The sequence below is a fragment of the Castor canadensis genome, chromosome X (assembly GCF_047511655.1).
Source record: "Castor canadensis chromosome X, mCasCan1.hap1v2, whole genome shotgun sequence".
Lineage (NCBI taxonomy): Eukaryota > Metazoa > Chordata > Mammalia > Rodentia > Castoridae > Castor > Castor canadensis.
The window spans coordinates 31,193,105-31,212,670 of NC_133405.1; positions in this window are offsets into that span (position 1 = coordinate 31,193,105).

The following is a 19,566-nucleotide window of genomic DNA, read 5'->3' on the forward strand; positions in this document are numbered from 1 at the left end:
GTACTGAATAAATAAATAACAGATAAATTTACCCATTTGCCAAATTAAAAATACAAAGTAGAAAACTGTTTATGTATCATGCTTGCAAATGTTTAAAAATATGTGAATCTAGGAAAATAAATCCTAAATAAACGTGAAAAATCATAATGAGAAGTAAAAAGAGTTTGCCTTGATTCTCAGAAGAGACTTTGAACTTGGACTTTTGAGCAGCTCTGGAATTGTTAAGACTATGGGGGAACTATTAGAGATGGACTAAATGCAAATTGCATTATGAGATGGACATGTGTCTTTGGGGGCCAGGGACAGACATTATGGTATGAATCTGAAATGTCTACTTACAGACTCCTGTATTGGGGGCTTATTTGCCAGCTGATGGGCTTTTGGGTAGTATTTGGATCCTGAGGGCTCTGCCCTAATCAACAAATTAATCTATAAAATGCTGGCATTATTGGGAGGTGTTGGAAGGTAAGAGGTAGGGCCTAGTTGGAGGAAGTAGGTCACTGGGGACATGTCCTGGGTAGATGTATCCTGTCCTGTGCTCCTTCTTCACTCTCCGCTCTCTTACCACCACCATGAGGTGAGTAAACTTTGATGTACTCTCGTAATACAGGCCCTAATATATGGACCCAAGTAACCATAGACCAAAACCTTTGAAACCTTAAAACAAATCTTTCCTCCCTGTTAGTTGTTTCTCTTGGGTATTCGTCACACTGGCAGAAAGTCTGACTAACACACTGGGCCAAATGAAGAATTGTTGCTTGTTATTTCTTATAGAAGAAATGGGCTGAGGTGGGGGTAATCATCCTGTGTAAATTGGCTACCCTCACAATCAAATCTAGTGTCCAGTATTTAGCAGACTATCCTTTTCTAGAAGAAATAAAAGCAGATAAAAGTTCTCATGAAGGCCCTTTGCTTTCACACCGTTCCTGGAGTCAATAGTTGGCTGACAAACATCATTTTATTCCTTTAGGGTTTCTATGACCATTAATAACAGGAAACTAACTCCATGATTCTTAAAATTTTCATTTTCAGGGCTGGGGGCATGGATCAAGTGGCATAGTTCCTGCCTACCAAGTTAAAACCCCAGTACTGCCATTTTTTTTTTCATTTTCAAGTGCTGTAGCTATTGCATATGCTGTTCCTGACCCTTGTACTCCATCCCATTCTCAGCCATTGTGATTCGACAATGTCGCAGGGATTACCACCTCCCTGCTTACCATTAGTAATGAAGTTCTTGTTTTTACATGTTCTACAAGTGATCCAATTCCAGAAATCTATCTTGAGGGTCTACTTTAAAGGACCACTTCTGATATCAACTGTCTTACTCTGAATAAAATGGACCCTGAGATAAGTATTTCAGAGCGAGTGTTTTATCTGGAAGGCAATTCCAGGAAGCAATGGAGGGAAGCAAGGCAGGGAAGAAATGGAAAACGATACAAAGTTTGTTAGTGAGCAGGTTAGTGTTATGGGCAATGGAAACTCAATTCCTTGGGGATCTCAGGAAGACTAAATAGAACATGCCTTAGAGTTTTCCACTCAAGGAACAAGAAACCTGTAGTATTTTCCTTCCATTCATATTGTTATCATTTGAATCTGAAATGACCTCCACAGGCTCATTGTTTGAATGCTTGATCCCCAGCTGGTGGCATTATTTTGAGTTTCTGGAAACTTTAGAAGGTAGGGTCTAGCTGGAGTAAGAGGGTCACTGGGGGCATTTTCTTGGAGGCTGTATCTTGTCCCTGGCCCCTTCTTCTTTTTCCATCGGCTTCCTGGCCACCAATTTTGCTCCTTCCTATCCTCCCTGCCATGATGCTCTGCCTCACCATAGCCTGGTAAAAACAGAGCCAGCCAATCATGGACTGAAACTGTGAGCCAAAGTGTGTCTTTCCTCCTTTTAAGTTGTTCGGTCAATAATGAAAAATCTGACTAACGCACACATCCATCATTGATTGAGAATTGCCCCTATGGCCCTTAACTCACTGGCACTTCTAGCCTGCCTTGTACATTGGCTAAGCACACACAAGTTCCTGGAAAATCCTTAGGCCTGTAGAAAGCCACTGGCTTATACAAAATCAATGAATGCCTAGGGGATAATGAAAAGAGCATCAACAGAGTTGGCTACAGGAAGTGAGAGAGAGTTAACTTTTTCATTCTATATCCTTATATCCTTTTTCGAGTTGAGGTAAGCATGTGCCTGTGTACTGTATGCCAAGGACCAAGGAAATGGAAGATTCTCTCCTTTAGATTTCGAAGTAGGATGTTTGGTAGTGCATGTGCAAAAGCTATTAATGTGGAGGAATCTTCCCCCAAATAGGGATTATATGTTGGGAGAAGAGAGAGACAGAGATAGAGAGAGAGAGAGAGAGAGAGAGAGAGAGAGAGAGAGAGAGAGAGAGGAGAGAAGAGGAGAAGGAAGTTAGGGGGAAGAGGAGAAGGAAGAGGAAGATTTCATGGCTAGGTCAAATTTCTGTAATATTGTATCATTGCCTATTGTATTTTTACAGTCTTATCACAGAGATACTTTGTAAGTAATAGAATATCTATAATGGCTTAAAAATATGGGTTTATAAGTTCGTTTTCTCACAGAACGAGAAGGCTAGAGCTCAGGGTCTGCTGGAATTTCTTCAGCAGCTAAACATGGTCAAGGATGATGGCCTTGCAGCTCTCCTGGACTTTCTCTCAATGTCACCAGGTGACTTACACAGCTCCACATTTAATGCAAGAATAAGGAAGATCAGAAAAGACAGTACTAGATGAGACAGTACCTGTGCAAGGTTAAAGTTTCCCCAAAGAGTCTATGCATTAATTTCTTATTACTGCTATATTAAATTACCATAAACTTATTGGCTCCGGAGAACACAAACGTAATATCCCTATAGTTCTGGACATCAGAAGTCCGAAATAGTCATGATAAAAGCTCTAAGAAAACTAGGAATAGAAGGAAAGTACCTCAACATTATAAAAGCTGTATATGACAAACCTACAGCCAGCATTATACTTAATGGAGAAAAACTGAAACCATTCCCTCTAAAATCAGGAATCAGACAAGGATGCCCACTATCTCCACTCCTATTCAACATAGTACTGGAATTCCTAGCCAGAGCAATTAGGCAAGAAGAAGGAATAAAAGGAATACAAATAGGTAAAGAAACTGTCAAAATATCCCTATTTGCAGACAACATGATCCTATAACTTTAAAGACCCAAAAAACTCAACTCAGAAGCTCCTAGACATCATCAATAGCTACAGCAAGGTAGCAGGATATAAAATCAACATAGAAAATCATTAGCATTTCTATACACTAACAATGAGCAAACTGAAAAAGAATGTATGAAAACAATTCCATTTACAATAGCCTCAAAAAAAAATCAAATACCTAGGTGTAAACCTAACAAAAGATGTGAATGACCTCTACAAAGAAAACTATAAACTTCTGAAGAAAGAGATTGAGGAAGACTATAGAAAGTGGAGAGATCTCCCATGCTCATGGATTGGTAGAATCAACATGGCAAAAATGTCGATACTCCCCAAAGTAATCTACATGTTTAATGCAATTCCCATCAAAATTCCAATGACATTCATTAAAGAGATTGAAAAATCTACCGTGAAATTTATATGGAAACACAAGAGGCCACGAATAGCCAAGGCAATACTCAGTCAAAAGAACAATGCTGGAGGTATCACAATACCTGACTTCAGACTATATTACAAAGCAATAATGATAAAAACAGCATGGTACTAGCACAAAAACAGACATGAAGATCAGTGGAACAGAATAGAGGACCCAGATGTGAAGCCACACAACTATAACCAACTTGTCTTTGACAAAGGAGCTAAAAATATACAATGGAGAAATAGCCTCTTCAACAAAAACTGCTGGGAAAACTGGTTAGCAGTCTGCAAAAAACTGAAACTAGATCCATGTATGTCACCCTATACCAATATTAACTCAAAATGGATCAAAGATCTTAATATCAGACCACAAACTCTAAAGTTGATACAGGAAAGAGTAGGAACTACTCTGGAGTTAGTAGGTATAGGCAAGAACTTTCTCAATGAAACCCCAGCAGCACAGCAACTAAGAGATAGCATAGATAAATGGGACCTCATAAAACTAAAAAGCTTCTGTTCATCAAAAGAAGTGGTGTCTAAACTGAAGAGAACACCAACAGAGTGGGAGAAAATATTTGCCAGCTACACATCAGACAAAGGACTGATAACCAGAATATATAGGGAACTTAAAAAACTAAATTCTCCCAAAACTAATGAACCAATAAAGAAATGGGCAAGTGAACTAAACAGAACGTTCTGAAAAGAAGAAATTCAGATGACCAAAAAACACATGAAAAAATGCTCACCATCTCTAGCAATAAAGGAAATGCAAATTAAAACCACACTAAGATTCCACCTCATCCCTGTTAGAATAGCCATCATTAGCTACACCACCAACAACAGGTGTTGGCGAGGATGTGGGGAAAAAGGAACCCTCTTACACTGTTGGTGGGAATGTAAACTAGTACAACCACTCTGGAAAAAAATTTGGAGGCTACTTAAAACACTAAACATTGATCTACCATTTGATCCAGCAATACCACTCTTGGGGATATACCCAAAAGACTGTGATACAGGTTACTCCAGAGGCACCTGCACACCCATGTTTATTGCGGCACTATTCACAATAGCCAAGTTATGGAAACAGCCAAGATGCCCCACCACTGACGAATGGATTAATAAAACGTGGTATCTATACACAATGGAATTTTATGCGGCCATGAAGAAGAATGAAATGTTATCATTCACCGGTAAATGGGTGGAAGTGGAGAACATCATTCTGAGTGAGGTTAGCCTGGCCCAAAAGACCAAAAATCATATGTTCTCTCTCATATGTGGACATTAGATCAAGGGCAAACACAACAAGGGGATTGGACTTTGAGCACATGATAAAAGCAAGAGCACACAAGGGAGGGGTGAGGATAGATAAAACACCTAAAAAATTAGCTAGCATTTTTGCCCTTAACGCAGAGAAACTAAAGCAGATACCTTAAAAGCAACTGAGGCCAATAGGAAAAGGGGACCAGGAACTAGAGAAAAGGTTATATCAAAAAGAATTAACCTAGAAGGCAACACACACGTACAGGAAATTAATGTGAGCCAACTCCCTGTATAGCTATCCTTATCTCAACCAGGAACACTTGTTCCTTCCTATTATTGTTTATACTCTCTCTTCAACAAAATTAGAGATAAGGGCAAAATAGTTTATGCTGGGTATTGAGGGGGGGGAGAGGGAGGGGGCGGAGTGGGTGGTAAGGGAGGGGGTGGCGGCAGGGGGAAGAAATGACCCAAGTCTTGTATGCACATATGAATAACAAAACAATTTAAATAAATAAATAAATAAATAAAATAAAATAAAAGAAGAAGTCCGAAATGGGTCTCACTGGGCTAAAATCGCAGTGTGTGTAGTACTTTGTTCCTTCTGGAGGTTCTAGGGGAGTATCAGTTTTCTTTCTCTTTACAGCTTCTAGAGGGTGTCCGAATTCCTTGATTGGTTGTGACTTTTCATCTTTACAGCAAACAGTCATATCACTCAGACTTCTCTTTCTTTTCTGTTTTTTCTTTCTTTTTTGGTGGTCTGGGGTTTGAACCCAGACCTTCATTCATGCATGCTAGGCAAGTGCTCTACCACTGAGCTGCATCCACAGCCCCGACTTCTATTTCTGTGACCACATCTCCTCTCCTAGTCCCCTGCCCTCCATTTTCTGAGTTTAAGGACCCTTGAAATTATTTTGGGCTCACTTGAATAATTTAGGATAATTTCCCTATTTTAAAACCAGCTGACTGACAACCTGAATTCTATTGGCAACTTTAGTTCCCCTTTGCTATATAACCTAATGCATTCACAGGCTCTGAGGATCAGGACATTGACTTGGGAGTGTGGATTATATTGCCTACCACAACCCATGAATGTCACATTGACCAAAATTCTAGCTGGAAGTGGGTTGGGGAAAATAGGATTAGGAGTGAGAGTTGTGTCAACTGAGGTGTCTGTCATACCTTGATAGCACTTCTCATAGTTTGTAGCTTAATATTTTTTGTATGATTGTCTCCCCTACTAGACCATATATTCCATGAGAAAAGAAATCATGTCTATTTTGTTAACCATTGTATTTTCAGCATATTACATAGTACCTAACACATAGTAGCTGCTCAGTACATTTTTAGTGCATAAAGAAGTGCATAAACATGTACACATGCACACACATGTGCTCATTCACTATAAAATTTTTGGGGTCATAGCTAACAATAGGAACAATCTAGCTGTTCATCTATAGGAAACTAGTTAATAGATTTTTTTTCCTGAATAAATTTCTAGTACATTTATACAATGAAATAATATGCAACCTTATGAGTAATGAAGCAGATATTAAATGTAGTGTCATGAAAGACTATTCATGATTTATCAGTAAGGGAAAATACGGGTTGCAGAACAGTATATGGTATGACTCTACTTATGTGGTAGAGAAACAAACTAAAGCTTATTGCCCTAGGGAAGGAAGAGCACAAAGAATCCAATTATTGGTTTTGAATTGTTCCAGGAACACATACCAAGCACATTCTTATTTCAGGGTGTTTGTACTAATTTTTCTTTCTGCCTATAATACTCTTCCCTCGCATATTAAAATATCAGTGTGAATTACCATAATTGGTAGCTGTGCTCTCTGTTCCTTAAGGTTTCTGTTACTTGGGCACTCTATCTAAATAATCACATACTCTTATCATTCTTCCATCCCCTTGTTCTATTTCACTCTTATGACCTTTTATGACTATTTGTTTATTTATTTATCTCTTTTCTTAAATATAAGTCGCATCCCATGAGACTGTGGATGTAGGTGATTCTGATCTGGGCTGCTGAAGTACTTCAGTTTAGGAATCACTTCTAACATTTTGGGCAGCAGTTCTCAATATATGGTCTCCATACCAACAGCATCAGCTGTGAACCTGTTAGAAGTGCAAATTATCAAGCCCCAACCCAAACCTACTGAATCAGAAACTCTGGGAGTAGGGCCCAGGAGTCTGTGTTTTAACAAGACCTCCAGGGAATTCTGATGTACACTCAAGTTTGAGAACCGCTGACTTTAACTTTCTTTTCTTTCCCCCCACCTTTACCTGCTATACTTGGATTTGAACTCAGAGCCTTGCTCTTGCTAATCAGGCATTCTACCACTTGAGCCATGCCCCTAGTCCTTTTTTGCTTTTTAATCATTTTTCAGGTAGGAGTTTGTGTTTTTCTGTGGAGCCAGCCTCTTACCTACAGACACTGAATCTTGAATTGTTGGCAATCTGGTTGGCAAGATATATGTATAACAAGAGGTTATTTTCCATTTCTCTGATCCTAGCTGAAATCAGGAGGATCCCAGTTTGAGGTCAGCCTGGGCAAACAGTTCTCGAGACTCCATCTTCAAAATAACCAGAGCAAAAATGTACTGGAGGTGTGGCTCAAGTGGTAGAGTGCCTGCTTTACAAGTGCAAGGCCCTGAGTTCAAACCCCACTCACACCAAAAAAAAAAAAATCTGGAGAAAATACATAGATGAATTCTTGGGAGTGGGCAGATCTTTAGGTCTCTGATTACTACCTGCCAGAGACCATTCATTGCAAAGGAGACTTTCAACAACCAGGTAGATCAGATGGGCTATCTTGAGGATGGAAGCCAAACTTTCTTCTTGGAATCCCACTTCCTGTGCAGGAATGCAGACCATACATGAGCCCAGCAGCATGGGCTTCACTTTTCCATGGCTGATTTAGGGGCTGCCTAAATCAACAGCAGAGAAGCAGAAATCAATGCTGAGTCCTTGATAAAGTATCAGTGACTGAGAAGACACTAGCCAGGTCACCTTGTACCAACTTAATTGCATTGACCCATTTCTGCCTTGGAGAGGATAGTGAGTAGTGAGTTGTCCAGAATGGAATCAGTAAGTACTTCTGATCTGAGTTGGCCTTCCTGCCTGTACCACCTCTGTCTAATCCTACTACTTCCTGTCTTCCTTCACAGTCTCACTCTCCAGTAAGCCCTCTGCATGCCTGACTCAGTTTCAGCTTCTGCTTCTTAAAGGATGCAATCTCCAACAACCTCTTTACTAGGGGGAACTGGGACACTTACAATGTAGCATGCACTGAATGGTGATTACTCAAATTATTACCCATGGTGGCTTGAAATGGGATGCAACTGAAAGGCAAAGCTTTGGGAAATCAGGTGGATGGAGCACTTAGTCCCTGTGGCAACAATGATGACTGCAAAGGATGTGGTTATGGATAACTTTCTGATGATCCCAGAAAGTTTACAAAGAAAAGAGAAATTGAAAGCCTTGAATGTACAACTCAGATCATAGTGGAAAATCGAAGAGCATCAAGTCCAGCATTAAAGCAGTCTTTATTCTCCTGGAGCTGCAGAACAGATATGCCCAAAGATCACGCTCAGGGACTGATTATAAATGTTGCAGAGGTGCAGCATCAATTAAAGGAACAGCCTTGCCAGGACTCTTAGGCCAAGTTAAGGGTACTCTAGGGGAAATGCTAGGACCTAACACATTGAGCGGAAATATTTTGGCATAGACAGATGAGGCTTAGAAACAATTAGTCTCCAAATCCCCCTTGCCAATTGAAGCAATACATTGATTAAGGGCTTGGGATATAGCTCAGTGGTGGAGCACTTGCCCAGCATACTCAAGACCTGTGTTCAATCCCAAGTACCGCAAAAACAAAGCAAAACAAAAAAACCCACATTGACAAGAGTAGTATCAATATTTTTTTTGTGTGGTACGAGGGCTTAAACTCAGGGCCTCATGCTTGGTAGGCAAGTGCTGTACCACTTAAGCCACACCACCAGCCCCTTTTGCTTTAGTTATTTTTCACACAGGGTCTCAAGCTCTTTGATGGAGCTGCCTGGGACTGAGATCCTCCTACCTCAGCCTCCCACATAGCTGGGATTAGGGAATCATATGACCTTACCATGCTTGTTTGTTGAGATAGGGTCTTGCTGAATATTTTACCCTGGCTGGTTTCCAACCACAATCCTCCTATCTCCACCTCCCAAGTAGGTGGGATCACAGGCATGAACCACCATGCCCAACTCACTCAATATTATTTAAAGGCATTGTGAAATATCATTTGTAGGCCAGAGAAGATGGTGGGAGTTCCTAAAGTTGAATTGGGTCCCCTGGTTTCAGTGGGAACAATAGGGTTCGAAACTGTACAGTCTAGGTGATAGCATTTAACTATCAGAACTAAGGTGGGTATAATTAACATAATGAAGCACCTGGGTAGAATGGGGATCACAGTACCTTCACCTTCATCTGTTGCAGTGGGTGATTTGCGGAATCCCTAGAAATGAAATAGATGTGACATAGAAATAGAAAAATTCTAGGTTTGGTGAGCAGAAACTCAGCAGACTCCTGGACTCTTGCTCTGTTCCCAGACCTCCTAAGCCAGTTTACAGATTTGGAGTCTCTCCATTAAGAGGGAGGCTGGATCTCCTTGAGAAAGGATGCTGCTGCAATTCTTTCACAGATGTATACTACACATCTTCCAAGTCTTCCTCAGAATGGGGCCTGAGCCCATTTACTAGGGTACTATGACCAAGGGAAAAGAAAAACTTACAATCTTCTGAGAGTTATCAGATCCTGGCTCTGAACTGATGTTAATTCTTTGAGACCCCACATGCCACTGTTATTTATCAGCAAAATAGGGACCTAACTAGTCAGTTTATAAATGAAGTCTTGGTGTGAATCCATCTTATTGGAAACCTGCTTCTACCTTGGCAGAATCACCACACATTTTTCTGACCCATTGATCCACGGAGGGAGGAGTCTTATAGAAGAAATAACTCCTGTAAACTGTACCTCCCTCTCCTCTCATCCAGGCTACTGAAGCAGTACTGAATCTGTGGGCCAATTAAAGAGACTAGAGGACTGGGGAAGTAGCTCAAACAGTAGATTGCCTGCCTAGCAAGCGTGAGACCCTGAGTATTGCCAGAGAGAGAGAGAGAGAGAGAGAGAGAGAGAGACTAGAGCCAAAACTGAGAACTTAAAAAATGGAAATGAACTAATTTGAACTGTGGTTTCTAAGGTGGTATCATTATTGGAACAAATTCACACAATCTGTGGCACCTATTGCTTTAGCAAATGTTATCAGAAAAGATAATCAGAATTTCTTCTTCTAGTGATGTCTGCTCTGCCATAGAGCATGTGCTTAGTATGTGTGGGGCCCTGAGTTAAATTGCCAGCACCAAAAACTGCCCTTACTCTCTTACTTCAGGGCTATCTTAAAACTCTGCTGTTTTCTGTCATAATCTATTCCAGAAAGAAATTGGTTGTTTTTAATCCCATAGACACAATTTTGGGCCATTACATTGATGACATTATTCTAATGATGCCAATGAGCATGAAAAATAAAGCATCTTAGATGCATTATAGCCAAAGGTAAGAGATGAACCTTATGAAAACTCAGGTGCCTGTTACATGGATGAAATCTCTAATGATCCATGGTCTGGAGCATGTCAGAATATCCTCTAAAACAAAAGCTAAATTGTTTTTCTTTGCATCATTCACCACAAAGAAACCCATCTTCAGTGAGCCTCTTAGGATTTATAAAGCAATATATACCATATGTGTGCAGGCTGCTGTGACCCATTTACTGAGTAACCTGTAAAGCTGCCAGTTTTGAGTGGGATCTGGAGAAATGGCTAGGGAGCAAATCTGAACTGCAGTGCATTCTACCCTGTTACTTGAGCCTTATGACTTAGCAAACTCATTTTGGAAGAGGATGTGGCAGAGCCATTGTTCTTTGAGTCCCATCAAAAGACTCACAGCACAGGCCCTTAGTGGGGAAAGCCAGGCTTTTCTTGCTTGACAGTTAGTCTCCATTTGGAAGGTAGCACCTAGTTTGCTGCTAGGCATTGATAGTTGCTGATCAATTCAATATTCAGAAATTGCAAAAGTAAAAAGACTTTATTTGGGGTCTTAGGAATTGCAATTCAGGAGACACAGGTTCAGATAGCTCTGAGTCAATGTTTTTAGGAAGGGAAGAAAAGTGTTGAGAAGGAACAGGAGCTATGTGACTAGTAGAATAAAAAAGAATGTGTAAACAGAATGGAAACATCCATAAAACCAATAACCTCTTAATAGACATCTCAAGCTTCTGGGAGCAATAAAATTGTCCAATCTTTTAAGTCATTTCAGATGCCTGTGTGGAGGTGACCAAATTTCACATTCCAGGCAGTAGCTGAAATCATGCAAGTGCCCAAATGTTGTTTCCATAAATGGCCTCCCAACTCCATTTTGAGAAGGTCTTTTAATGTTTCATTGTAAAAAAAATGTTTCATTGTAATTTTCCTTTCTTCCCCTAGTACCAAGGATCAAACTTAGGACCTCACACATGTTCGATAAGTGCTGTACCACTGAACTACATTCCTAATCTAAGTAATTTTCCTTTTATTTTCACATAATGACTGAATTTCTAACTGGTGGATACCAAGACAGTCTGTAACCATTTATTATAGGAAGGAAATGCAAACCTATGAGTTTATGAATGGTTCTGAATAGTTGCCTGTCAGCTGGTAGAAGTAGGTGGTACTTGTCTGACAGCCTCATTCAGGTATGGTCTCTAAAGGTGGAGGTATACACACCTGGGTATATACACAAAGGAACCAAATCAGCATACAATAGAGATACCTGGATACCCATGTTTATCATGGCACTATTCACAATAGCCAAGTTATGGAATCAGTATAAGTGCCCATCAGGAGATGAATGGGTAAAGAATTAATGTGGTTATAGATATGTAATAGAGTATTATTTAGCCATAAAGAAAAATGAAATCATATCATTTGCAGGAAAGTGAATGGAATTGGAGAACATCATGTTAAGTGAAATAAGCCAGATGCAGAAAGACAAATATCACGTTTTTTTCTCATATGTGGTATCTAGATTTAAAAAAGACATGAAAGTAGAAGAGAGACAATTTGGGAAGAGAAGGTGACCAGTGGGAGGGGGGACAAGAGGGTAATAGGAGGACTGACAGAATGGCTCAAGTGGTAGAGTGCCTGCCAAGCAAGCATGAGGCTCTGAGTTCAAACCCCAGTACTGCCAAAAAAATGGCTCAAGTGGTAGAGTGCCTGCCAAGTAAGCGTGAGGCTCTGAGTTCAAACCCCAGTACTGCCAAAAAAAAGAGGCTAATGGGGGTGAATATGATCAAAGCATATTACATCCATATGAAAATATCATAATTGTTCCTGGAACCGGCTATGCTCCAAGGAGAAGGTCTCCAAAAGGGAGGAGGCCTCCGCCTGGCCCTTGGACATTGAGTTCGTGATGTTGTCTCAAAAAAGAATTTTAGGACACATAGAGATAGAGACCAAAAAAATTTATTAATAAAGCAAAGGAAAGATAGAAACAGTATGCAGCCCAGACATAAGTACGGGCATGTCTGATAACAGGTGTAATGAGTTACCAGATAAAACATCAGAGATATTTATGGTGAAAAAGTGGGTTGGGTTTGGCCTTAGGAAAAGTGCTCCCCCTTGTTTAGATACCTGGTATAATTATTTTTGCTGTTACATTGTCTGATCAATTGAGTCTAAAGATTTCAAGGTTGGCCCTCTCATTAAATTTGAGTCACTATGACATAGATGCTTGAACACCCCTTTAAACAAAGGATGGGTCCTGCCAGATGCTCCCTTCAAGACAGGTGTCCACCCTTATGATAAGTACTTTTCTTTGTAGATACTTTTTGCGCCCAGAGGAGTCATTTTGCAAGAGATAAATGTCTTTCTTTAGAAACCTTGCTCAGTTTTCAGAGCATACTAATTATTTTTGGACAAGTGGGCACGGTCATGGGGAGAAAGCACTTTTCTCTCCTTTTTCCCCTCTTTTTAGTAAATGTTGCAGCTTGTTAGAGGGAGTGTAAGGCTTTAAGCAAAGAAAATGGTGCCTTTGTGCTTTTTATCAAGCTACTTATTAATACATTATCCCAGAATTCCTGACTGCTATTTCCCATGCCTCAATTCCCTGATTTATCCTGCCTCAATAATGAAACCCATTATTTTGTATATATACACTGATAAAAACAAAAAGACAGAGGTATAGAAAACCCTCCCAAGTTGTAAAACTGATTGTATACTGATCCATGAGCAGAGGCGAGCAAGTTGGCTGACCAGTGAAGAGTGTGGAAAGAACAAGATAGGAACTTGGTGATAAGAAGGCCTAGCTAGTGGCTCACACCTATAATCCTAACTACTCAGGAGGCAGAGATCAGGAGGATCATGGTTTGAAGCCAACCCTGGGCAAATAGTTCGAGAGACCCTATCTTGTAAAACCCATCACAAAAAAGCGATGGTGGAGTGGCTCCTCAAGGTGTAGGCCCTGAGTCCAAGTCCAGTACTGCAAAAGAAAAAGCAGACCTAGGAGAGAAATATATGCATGGGCCTCTTAGAAGATATTAGTGTTCCACATAATTGTCCCTAAAGGGTATGTGCTATAGAGGAGGCTCTCAGTAATAAGGGAGGTAAGATGACTTGTTCTGAAGATGTTAGTCAACCTGTTTTCTCAGCTACCTTAGTCTTTGTGCAGGAGGCACATGTATAAAGTGGCCATGACAGCTGGGCTCCAGTGACTTACTTCTGTAATCCTAGCTACTCAGGAGGCAGAGATCAGGAGGATCATGATTTGAAGCCAACCTAGGCAAATAGTTCATGAGACCCTATCTTGAAAAAACCCTTCACAAAAAAGGGCTGGTGGAGTGGCTCAAGGTGTAGGCCCTGAGTTCAAAGCCCAGTATGGCAATAAATAAAATGACCATGACAGCTGAGATGGAATTTACTTAATGTACTCAACAGTGGGGTACTTCCCCTCACTGAAGCTGATCCATTTACCACCACTGTTGACTGCTCATCAGGAGAGACCAAACACCAAGATACCAGTATGGCACCATTTCTCAGGGGGATCTGGTGAAAAAGGGTTACACTAGACCCCTTCTATCATGGAGTAGGCATTGAGTATCTTCACAGGAACAGATAAATATTCTGCCAGCACCATCCTGTAAACTCACAGAACATTTTATTCATTATCATTGTATCCTGCCCAACATAGTGGCCAACAAAGGAAGTCATTTGGCTGGGTGCTGTGACTCATGCTTGTAATCCTGGTTACTCAGGAGGGCAGAGATCAGGAGGGTCATGGCAGTTCGAGGCAAATAGTTGGAGAGACCCTATCTCGAAAAAACCCTTCACACAAAAGGGCTGGTGGAGTGGCTCAAGGTGTAGGCCCTGAGTTCAAGCCCAGTACAGCAAAAAATAAAAAAGAGTCCTGCCAACTTTTTGCCTGTGGTGGACTTGAATGGAGATTCTACTAATCTCTTCTTTAAGTTAGAAAAATGTGCCCTATCTTCCAGATAGATGTAGTACCACATTTTACACATGGTTGGACAAGTAGAGCATGGGACAGATTGTACCCCCCACTTGTCTCCTTGATAAGATGCCTTTGATAAGTGAACACCTGTGACCTTGCTCATGTGTTTTTGCAAAGGATGCTTAATTTTCAGTTGCTAGGTCTAGTGTTATATGCATATGTGCCAGATCAAGCTTGTTCACATGTTTTTCAAATTTCCTATGTCATCACTGGTTATTTTGTCTGCTTTATCTATCAATTTCTGAGAGAGAAGAATTAAAGACTCACTGTGATGGTAGATTTATCTATTTCTCCTTATAGTTCTGTTAATTTTTGCCTTACATATATTTCAAAGATATAATTGAGTACTTAATAAGATTAGGATTATTTATTTTTCTGGTTGAAAATTTTGTGAAAATATAGTAACCCTCTTTAAACCTTGTAATTATTTTCCCTAAAATTCTACTCTTTTGTGGTGCTGGAAATTGAATCTGGGGTGTCACGCATGTTAGGCAAGCACTTTACCACTAGTCCTTAGTCTTTTTTTATCTGATATTAATCTAGCTAACAGAGCTTAATGTTTGTTGATCTTAGTATTTGCCTGATGTATTTCCCCACTGTTTTATTTTACTTTTCTGTCTTTGTGTTTTGGCCCTTAAGTATAGCTAGACTTACCGGGTGCCAGTGGCTCATGCCTGTAATCCTAGCTATTCAGGAGGCAGAGATCAGGAGGATCACGGTTCAAGACCAGCCCAGGAAAATAGTTCACAAAACCCTATCTTGAAAAACCCATTACAAAAAAAAGGGCTGGTGGAGTGGTTTAAAGTGTAGGTCCTGAATTCAAACCCCAGTCCACAAACAAAACAAAACAAAAACCCTAGACTTAGGGCTGATGGAGTAGCTCAAGTGGTAGAGTGCTTGCTAGCAAGAATGAGGCCCTGAGTTCAAACTCCAGGGTAGACTATTAAAAATTCGGATTAATAATCTTTGCTTTTTAACTGAAGCATCAAATTCATTTACATTGCTTGCAATTACTGATATATTTCTTTATTCTATTTGTCCCAGTTTCTCAAAATTTTTTCCCCTTTATTGCCTTCTCTGGATTGAGGGATCATGTTTTCTTTTAACTCTTTCAATCCCCCCTCCTACAAGTTAGTAGTCTTCCCACTACTTTTATGTTTGTAGTGGTTATCCTAGAAGTTTTCATAAGAATCTTTAATATAACTAAGGCTCTAATTAATGAAAATACATTACTAATACCCAGCATTCTAGGAGAAAGGTCACACACAGACTACAGTTTATAGCAACACTCAGCATACCTCATGAGACAGGTCCTAACCAGACTAGAGGACATATCCACACTACCACAGAGCCCTTAATAGACAACACTTTGCTTATCCACAGGGCTATGTCCAGATCCCTTGAATCTCTCTTCCCAGTTTTGTGAGCCCATTTCCTAGCTTGTGTGATTTAAAACAAGTGTCTCACACCCCAACTTTCTTCAGCAGACTTCCATTGGACTACTACAGCTACTTCTTGCCATAAATGTGTGGAGAACTGGAAGTGCCTAGGAGTTTATGTCTGTACCTGCGTGGCCATTGATTGACTCATGTGGAAGTATGAATGAACAGCTTCTTTACCTTAACCTAGCCATGTTCTTTTCTTTTTTTTTTTTGATACTGGGGCTTGAACTCAGGGCCTACACCTTGAGCCACTCTGTCAGTCCTTTTTTGTGAAGGGTTTTTTTTCAAGATAGGGTATCAAGAACTATTTGCCTGGACTGGCTTCTAACTGTAATCCTCCTGATCTCTGCCTCTTCAGTAGCAGCAGGATTGCAGGCGTGAGACACCAGCGCCTGGCTCCTGGACATATTCTTAATAACCTATTTTATTTTCAGTCATGCTGAAGATTTTACACAGTGCATCACACATGCTAAGCAAGTGCTCTACCAGTGATCTGTATTTCCATTCCTATTTTTTTGGAGACAGAGTTTCTTTATCTTACACAAGGCCTGGGGCATGGCTCAAGTGGTAGAGCATCTACCTAGCAAAGTATGAGACCAAATCCCAGTGCTGGCAAAAAATAAATAAATAAATAAATTCGTTATCTTGACCAGGCCGGCCTTGAACTCATGACCTTCTTGTATCAGCCTCCTGAATAGCTGGGATTATAGGCAATTAGCACCATACCTGACAGAATAACCTATGTTTTCTATCACACTATGGAATCAGGCAAAGGCTTGTACTTCATTTTTCACTCTGGTTGTCCTCATCCCCTCCTTTGTCCTGTTTTCCTCACTCCCATGTTCCTCCTGGGAACACTCACTTAACAAACCAGTTGTGCTCAAATCATCTTAGGGTCTGCATCCATGAAACCTGAGCTAAGACTAAGCATATGCATACAATAAAGTTCAGTTTACCATAAGACAACTTCTACCAAAGCATAGGCCTAAGTAGAGGACCTAACCTATAGTCTCTGTACAGCACATGTAGACAAAGTCCATTGCTGGGATTGCAAAGGTCCTTGACCCAAAAGGGCTCAGGGAAGGAATGAACAGACAAGATACATATTGAGAGGGCCAAAAGGCTAATGACCAACTGGCAAAATTTTATTTTTCTCAGCAAGCTTTATATAAAAGAGGAAGAGAGTTAAATATCAAAAACACTCTGACCTAGCAACAACCTTTCTGTTTTTACCACCCTGCATTCTTACTGCCAGTGTCCTTGACTAAGTATAAACTTCTTTTCAGTTAAGGGAAACCATTTAGTGTTCCTTCCCACTGTGATAGAGACATGGTGCACCTGCAGATTCCAACCTTGTCAGAATGCTGCTAAGCCACAGTGACCTTGTCAGATTGTGGCTTTTGGTTCCCAACAGTCCATGTTTGATTATGATTCATATTTGTACTACTGCTCAACATCCTACTGGATGTCATTATGAATAGGGGCCATATAAGTAATAATAGTAATAGTTTATATTTATTGAGTTTATATATATAATGTTCTAGGAATACATTACTACATATTATCTCATTTTATCCTCACAACAGCCCTACACATCATGTACAACTAAGGGGAAAATATAATTCCTCAATCCTGGTGTATCCTTTTTGTGAGAGAGAGAGGTCCTACTCATAAGAATACTACTACTCATCTCCCTCCCTTTTTCTCTGCCTCATAAATTTCTTCACCCTTCCTCTAACTCCTTTCTTTCAAGAGGTTTGACTTACTTTATGGGTTCTTTTAGAAGAAAAAACTGGGCATGTGTAGCTCAGCCTTTACCTCTCTACTTTAAGTTGGGAAGGTAGTGGATGTTCCACTCTGGTCCAGGGCTATATGTCACTGGGTAGATCAGTCTACTTCTGGAGTTTAGTATTAGGAGACCACATGGCTTACCGATTTAATCACAATCTCCTAGCCACTTCATCATTTGCTCTTTTTTTTTTGACAATACTGGGGTTTGAACTCAGGGCTTCATGCTTGTTAGGCAGGTGCTCCAATGCTTGAGCCATGTCTCCAGCTCCTTCTTTTTTTTTTAATGTTTCAGAACTTGGATAAGGAAGGAGAGTATGAGTCATTTGGCTCCCTCCAATCTTAACAGATACTGTTAGCCTCATTTGATAAAGGAAGAAACAGAAGTACAAAAAAGTTAATTAATTTGACAAACGTTAGACAGCTAAGTAGTAAATCTTAAGTTCAAACTCAAGCAGGGGGGGTAGGGAATGTAGCTCAATGGTATAGTACTTTACTAACTGGTGCAAAGCTTTGGGTTCCATCCTCAGCACCATAGGAAAAAAGTCCCCAAATAAACAAACCCCAGTAGTGCAGAGTTAAGAAGATGGGAGCTCTGGAGCCTGATTACCTGGGTTGAGTTGGGAGAGATGAGGAAAGAGAAATCGAAGTGAAAAATGGAGCTGATGAAGTGGCTCAAGTGGTAAAGCACCTGCCTAGCAAGAACAAAGCCCTGAGTTCAAGCCCCAGTACTGCAAACTCCCACAAAAAAGAAAAAAACATGCATTCACAATGAAAAATTGAGAGGAGACATTGAGTCTTTATAATCTGGGCCCTGATAATACCTGGCCGATAGGTAGTGTTAACACATCCCAGTTACCACACTCTGGTCATTTTGGCCCTGTGGCTATGACAAATCTCCTTCTTAGTGGTCTAGATAAACCTCTCTGTTGCGTTCTCTTTCCATGCTGCCTCCTCTGTGGGATTCCAGTTCTATACTGAAGAAGTAAATCTACTACCTGACATAGATAATGAAAATTACTTTTTCTCACTAAAGAGACAGTTTGGATAGCATAGATCTAAGTAGACTGACTTGGCATAAATATATTTAGCCTAAAATACAGAAGTTGCCAGGTAGCCTTGAGTTCTACCACTTAGCCTCCAGCCATATTTTGTCTTTTTTTTTTTTGCAGTACTGGGGCTTGAACTCAGCCTTCACCTTGAGCCACTTTTTGTGATGGGTATTTTTGAGATAGGGTCTTGCGCACTATTTGCCTGGGCTGGCTTCGATTCTCCTGATTTCTGCCTCCTGAGTTAGCTAGGATTACAGGTGTGAGCCATTGGTGCCCGACTTTTGTCTTGTTTTGATTTGAGTTGATGAGTTTCCTTTTTTTTGTGGAACTGGAATTTGAGATCAGTGCTTCATACTTGCAAAACAGGAGCACTACCACTTGAGCCTCACCTCCAGTCTGTTTTGCTCTTTTTTTTTTTTTTTTTGGAGATGGGGTTTTGCAAACTATTTGCCTGGGTTGGCCCTCAACTGCCATCCTTGTGAGCTCAGCCTCCCAAGTAGCTAGGATTACAAACGTGAGTCACCAGTGCCCAGTTTACATGTTTCCTTTTTGATCCCATCATCTGTTTTCACTAAAATGGTGCCAAGACTGTTTGACCTTACAATGACCTAAAATCAACTTATTTACCCAATGCACCAGACTGTCACCATTGAAACTATGAAATCCCAGCCTACACACAGACCTCAGTCTCTAACGAGCACATTGGTACCCATGAGGCAGTAAAATCACCAGGGAATGATACTCCTAGCTACTGTGACAATACCAGACACTGATGGGAAAGAATAGGCAAGCCAAAAACAAAGATGCAAAAGATATGATTGCTTTGC